Source organism: Zingiber officinale, chromosome 11B (assembly GCF_018446385.1).
Source record: "Zingiber officinale cultivar Zhangliang chromosome 11B, Zo_v1.1, whole genome shotgun sequence".
In the NCBI taxonomy this organism is placed as follows: Eukaryota; Viridiplantae; Streptophyta; class Magnoliopsida; order Zingiberales; family Zingiberaceae; genus Zingiber; species Zingiber officinale.
Genome location: NC_056007.1, coordinates 69,412,820 through 69,419,347, shown reverse-complemented (window position 1 = coordinate 69,419,347; position 6,528 = coordinate 69,412,820). Strand labels below are relative to the sequence as shown.

The window sequence follows — 6,528 nt, the reverse complement described above, 5'->3', positions numbered from 1 at the left end:
TAAGCAACATATGTTGGCATCAATCACATCATATGGTAATGCTCAAATACTCAGCATTAAATCCATAAAACCATCACATTTTAAAGCAATAAACTTATGTTTACAGAGTGCTATTACAACTTGCTAAGTTGTTAGTAACGGGGCCAGCAATAGCATACCTTTTCTATATTGTCCATCATTATTCCTTTAACCTCAGTTATATGAGCTTTCAGTTTTGAAAGTTTGCTCATTTCCTCTGGATGATTTATGCAATACTCCATATGCTCCTTCAGCCTTGGACTGTAAAAAGCAGTCACATGTTAAAGTATGACCAAACAACTACAACTAAACTAACAAACTGTAAAATCCCACTATTTCTAGTTGCAAATATTTTTAACTGAAAATTCCAATCAACCCTGTGAAGATCATCTCATGTTATACCAAGGGCAAAGAAATTGATAAACTGGAAGCTTAAGTGCAACAATGTTATACAGGTGGGTATTTTACTATTGTACTTATATTAGATTTCTGATCATTTAGACTTGCAAAATTTAATTTGATGGTAGGACATAACTACTTTTTAAATGATTCTATATAGTTTATCAGGAAAATTGATATATATCTATGTGTGTGTGTATCACAAAATGCGTGTAACATTTGGCTACATAATGTGAATTTGGCCCAAGTGCTTAAACTAAAAAAGTTAGCAAATTATAATCAGATGACTTGTACATCTTATAAGCAAGATTGCATCGTTGGGAAATCCTAAAAATTCCAAATCATAGACTAAATCTCCATGAACTCTAATAGAAACACCAAGTCTGGATATTTAATGACAACATACCACAGCAATGATAATAACAAGATCATTCCAATGAGATTCTGGGGCAAGGGGAACTGCAATGCTATCACTTCCGCTAGCATCCTGAAAAATAGCACTATCAAGTCATCAACTGATAAAATTTGAACATACCATCAACTGAAACATCCTGACTTATCATTTTTAACTTACATCACCCATCGCCCATTTAACAAAACCACCATACAGACTACGACACGCGCTACCTGATCCCTGCCTACACAACAATGTCACACAAATTTGCACCATGTATTACATGTCTACTGTAATTGGCATTTCACCATATTACTAAGCCCTGGATTCTTTTACACAAGATAGCAGTAGAATAAATCTACAGTGGAGGCCAATGAACAAACATTTACACTATGAGCACCACAGGTAAATGAGATCATTGACAACTGTAAATTCATAGTAGGAACACAAACCTCGCTATAGATTAAAGCTTTCCATGATCCTGGTCTACGTTCATTAGCTTTGCCAGGGTGAAAACTATCATAAATACATTTCATTAGAGCCATTTTCGAAGCAATAATCATACACTGCAGGGAAGACAAGTTCTAACCAAGGCAAGCAAAGCCAGCAGCTGAAGAAGCCAACCCTGCAGTAGTGGGGAAGTTATTATAAGAAGCAATGTGGACATGCAGTTTATGCCAATCTTCCTTCTTGATCAGGACGCCTTTGTCCACATCCTCCACATCTCTCACAAGCTTCCTGATTTCCCTCAAACAATTCTGGAACCTGTCCTCGGAAACAGAAATCTCTACAAAATCAGAAAAAAGTTACTAGATTTAATCCCATCAAAATCATCAGCTCACTCAGACTAAGAGTTGCAGACCAAGATTTAAGTGGGGGGAGTTTACCTGGCCATTAAGCCACATCCGATCGCGATCGAAGGTGGGGCTAACGGCAACGGTGGTAGTGGTAGAGAGGTGGTTGGGATCGAGGGTGACGCTGATGCTATCGTTCCCGGGGAGGATGAGGGCCTCGTCGCGCTTCCCCTAGCAATCAAAATGAAAAAAAAATTAAGCACTCGTCTCGGCGCACCCACCTGTAGGGGTCCTCCTCCTCCGGGTCGGTGGGCTCGATGCCGGTGTTTTCATGGGAAGCCGGAGGGAGACTGCGGAAGATATTGATGTCCACAGTACGGACAAGCTCTTCCTGTACCTGCTCGTTGAGCCGACCGGAGCCGGATTGCACGAAGTCGATGAGCTCCGACAGCGTCTGCCGCTTCACCTCCTTCTCGCGGGCCGACTTAAGCATGTCAGAGAAGTCAAAGAGCATAGAGCAGATCTGGAGTTTGTGGAGAAAGAGCGCCTGGCGCTCGAGTACGGGCACATCGCGAAAGAGCGGGAGGGACTCGATTTGCGGGACGACACCGGGGGCTGTGGAGGAGTGTAGTTGGCGGGGGGAGCTGGGATCGGCGCCTGAGGAGCGGGAGGCAAAAGAAAGCGCCTGAGGAGTGAGATCGATGCCTTGAGGATTAGGGTTTCGATTTATGATGGGTGAGGAGAAGCCCAAAAGAAAGCGCGCTAAGAAAGTCCGCCAGAATTTTGGTTCATAGACACCGAATTTTAAAAACCGCTGTTAAAATCGATGTCTATTAACTAAAAAAAGGCGCTCATAGACATCGCCTAAAAACCCGATGTCTATGAGCGAAAATCTACGCTCATAGACATTGGTTTTTGGAAAAATCGGTGTAAAATACTCAAAGACATCGATTTTTGCTTAAAACCGTTGTTGTTCCACCGATGTCTATGAGGATTTTTCTTGTAGTGTAGCCCTTCTGCCACTTGGAGTTCTGTCAGAAGTTCCACCAACGAATAAACCCTTTTGTTCATGTTGTAGTTCAGGCGGAACTGCTCAAAACTCTTGGGCAGCGTTTGCAGAATGATATCGACCTGGGTTTCCCCATCGATTTCAGCTCCAAGGACTTCCATCTCATTCAAATGAGCCATCATCTTGAGGATATGATCCCTTATGGGTGTCCCCTCAGTCATGGTGGTCGTCATTAAGTTTCTCATGGCCTCTTGCCTGGCAGCCCGATTCTGGTGTCCGAAGAGTTCCTTGAGATTGAGCATCATGTCATAGGCAGTGGGTATGGCCTGATGCTAATGTTGCAGCACATTTGACATATAAGCCAAAATGTAACACCGCGCCATCTCATCTGCCTTAACCCATTTCCTATGTCTCTCTATCTCCTCTTCACTAGAATCCTTATCAGACACGCTAGGGCAAACCTCAAAAAGTATGAACTTGTATTCTTCAGTAGTTAAGACAATGTCCAAGTTCCGTTTCCAATCAATATAATTTGGACCAGTAAGTTTGTTTTCTTTTAAAATAATAACAAGAGGGTTGAAAGCCATTTTGAAATCCTGAGAATCACAAAATAAAATATTTGGTCAAAACTTTAGAATTTAAAATAATATTGATTTTTCAAGTAATATAATTTAAATTCACCAACACCTTAAAACACCGTGAATTTCGTATGCCATGATAGTGTGGACGTATACTAATTCAAATATTTGTAAGAGGAGGTTTTACCCATTAATTTTATTATCTTATCAACCTAACTTTATGACAAATAAAATTAATAGTTGGTTTATCTTCGACCACACAAATAATAGCAGTGACTCTGATGGGGAGGATACTATTAAATGTGCCTAAGTGTATACCATTACTTGATACTTAGTCCATTAATTAGGATTGTGCCCCTTCTGATGGAGAAGATCACACATACCTAAATAATTTCCTATAATCATCCATAGAGGAAGTTTGATCTAGTGATCCGCAAACAAACTCATCCGATATGGAGGAAGGCACTTAAAGCCAACGGACAAGTTTTAATGCATCACTTACAAACCAATAATGGAGACCGTGGAATTTATTTAAATAATTCCTCTCCTACTTAGTTATTTAAATTGAGGAATTTTAACATGCACACACATCACAACACATAAAAATAGCATATAAAGGCAATAAATATGAAAATAAAATTTCCAACTATTATGGCTTCATCCATCGCTGTCCTCTAATATCCTGCCAATGTCAATGGATCAAATCGTCACGTCTATCTTGCTTCCTTCTTTGCCGTGCCTTCGATCTTCAAAATAGCACCACGCATAGCAATGATACAAGCCGCAACAAAAAAAATAAAAATTTACATTTATCGATCCTATATTCCACAAAGGAATTTACATGTACTCTAGATCGAATAGAATGTAAAAAATAATACAGCAACCGGTTGTATTTAATTATTACAATCATGCACAACACAAAACAACCTCGACATGCTCAAGGGTTCAAATCATACATAAACACAAAAAGCCATAATAGTTGGACCTAGGACGTCTGTAACCACAGAGTTAATCTTTCTTGCACATCCTACTATTATTCTACCTACACTTATATATGAGCAATGCATAATTTAACCGAAAATCAATCATAAAGAGCCAGAACCCTCGCTCTGATACCACTTGAAGGCATTGAAATTATGTTCTGTTTCAATTTCTCCTATATAAAAATTATACAAGTACAGAACTTTTCCTAGCAACCCGCATGTTCGATCAGACATGCGTTTGATCAATCGAGCAAGTACTTGACGGATCAAAGCACACCTTGATTGAATACAAGATCGCTGGCCTCTTGTGTTGGTATTTAGGATCGATACAAATAAAACTAAACTAATTACACAGCGGAATCAAAGAACTAGTTGTACCTTTCTTTTGTAGTCAATGACCGCTTGATCTTCTATTGTATTCCTCTCCTCTTCTTGGACGTCGTGTGAGCAACGATCTACCAAGACAACAAACACCCTTCCCTTCTTTTCTCTCAAACCGTCGGCCACCAAGAGAGGCTCTAGGATGGGGCTCCTTCTCCTCTTCTTCCTCTTTTCCAAGCCGCCGCCCACAAGGAGAAGAAGAGGCGCTGGCCCTAGCAAGGAGGAGGCGCCGACCCTAGCAAGGAGGAGGCGCCGACCCTAGCAAAGTAGAAAAGAGAATTGTGGGAAAATTAGGTTTTAGGGGGCGCCACCTACTCCCTTTTATAACCCTTTCCGCCGGCCCTAGGAAAGCAAGATTAACCAAATTATGGATGGGTGGATGCGAGGCTTAATATAGAGGCTACAATAGAGACCTAGAGGAGGAATTGGTTTAGGCCTCCTGATGGGCTTGGGCTTCCTGTGTTCGGCCCGAACACTTAACTCAAGTCCATCAATAATAACTCATACCACTAAAGAGTTATTATTGAACTACCGCACCAATCCCATATTATAATATGGTCTCATTCTTATCGTGAGTGCGTTAATCTCCCTGTGTTTAAGATATCGTATGTTCATTAATTAAATGAGTTACTAACAACTCAATTAATTAACATCTGATTCCAAGATTAGTACCACTCAACTTTATTATCATGCCGGACTAAGTCCACCTGCAGGGTTTACATGATAATCCTTATGAGCTTCTCAAGGGGACATCATTAGCCTAAATAATTAGGACACATATTCCTTTTATAATCAACAACACACCATATAAACAGTATGATCTCTCAACTCATCGGGCCTATTGATTTAACGAATAAATCTCACACATTGATAAGTCAAAGAAATAAATATTAAGTATACAAGCTTGCTATTATATAGGGATTAAGAGGGCGCACATCCATAATGACAGAGGTTTTATTCTTTTATGCAGTCAGTACAAATCAAACAACCTCAAAGGTCCTGCTCAATACACACATAGTGTACTAGTGTAATTTTATAGTCAAGATAGACTAATACCAAATTACACTACAACCGTTCCAATGGTTTGTCCCAATCCATCTTGGTTGTGGGCTACTATTTATAATTTATAAAGAATCGATAACATGATCTTTTGTGTGGCACCACACACCATGTTATCTACAATATAAATTAAATAGACAACTGCATTGACATATATATAAATAGAAAATGCAAACATTTGAGCAAAGTGATTCTCATTTCAAAATATTTCAAAACAGATGTTCATACAAAAGCTAGGCTTATAGTATATATCCCAAAAGTAATTACAAGTATAAAACTAAACAAAGTATACTAACAATATAAGGATGAGTAAAAGATGTTAGTTAGAGCCCTAGGGCCAATCATATGATGATTGCTGTATGACTCGATGTATCATATTCCTATATATTTATAAAGGCATTTCTTTATGAAGCATGTACTTGTTTATATTTTATTTTTTTTGAAAAGATATCAGATCTGTAAGTTTCTGTAAGTTTATTATTTTTATGGATTTTGTGAGTATTTTTCTCGTAGAGGCGAAGTAACAAGTGTTTGGACACTTGTAGGCTTCAACTACCGAGAAAAACCTTCCGAAACGGCAAGGTCTCGCCCAAATTGTTTTGGGACAGCGGCTTAAGGTACTGTTAGATCAAGATGGGACACTCGCGATATTTATTTCACGAGAAGGGGCACTGCCCCTAACCCCACAAGGGGCATTGTCCCGCGATCGCGCCCGAAAATCGCTAAATGGGACCGCCGGGAAGTTGTGACTCATAAAATTGATAAAAATAGTAGTAAAATTATAGAAATTTATGTAAAATACATAATTTAGAATTATGTGTGATATTGTGATGGTCATGGCCCAAAACCCCCAATTTGATTGGATAAAATGTGTTGTAATTCATAATATGGCATGCGCGCCATTTTTGTGTTG

The 6,528-nt window shown here is 39.3% G+C and overlaps 1 pseudogene; it reads right to left on the bottom strand.

The window, feature by feature from the left end:
- Positions 1-763: 763 nt before the first annotated feature.
- Positions 764-2,098, bottom strand: LOC122033995 (annotated as a pseudogene).
- Positions 2,099-6,528: the final 4,430 nt, after the last annotated feature.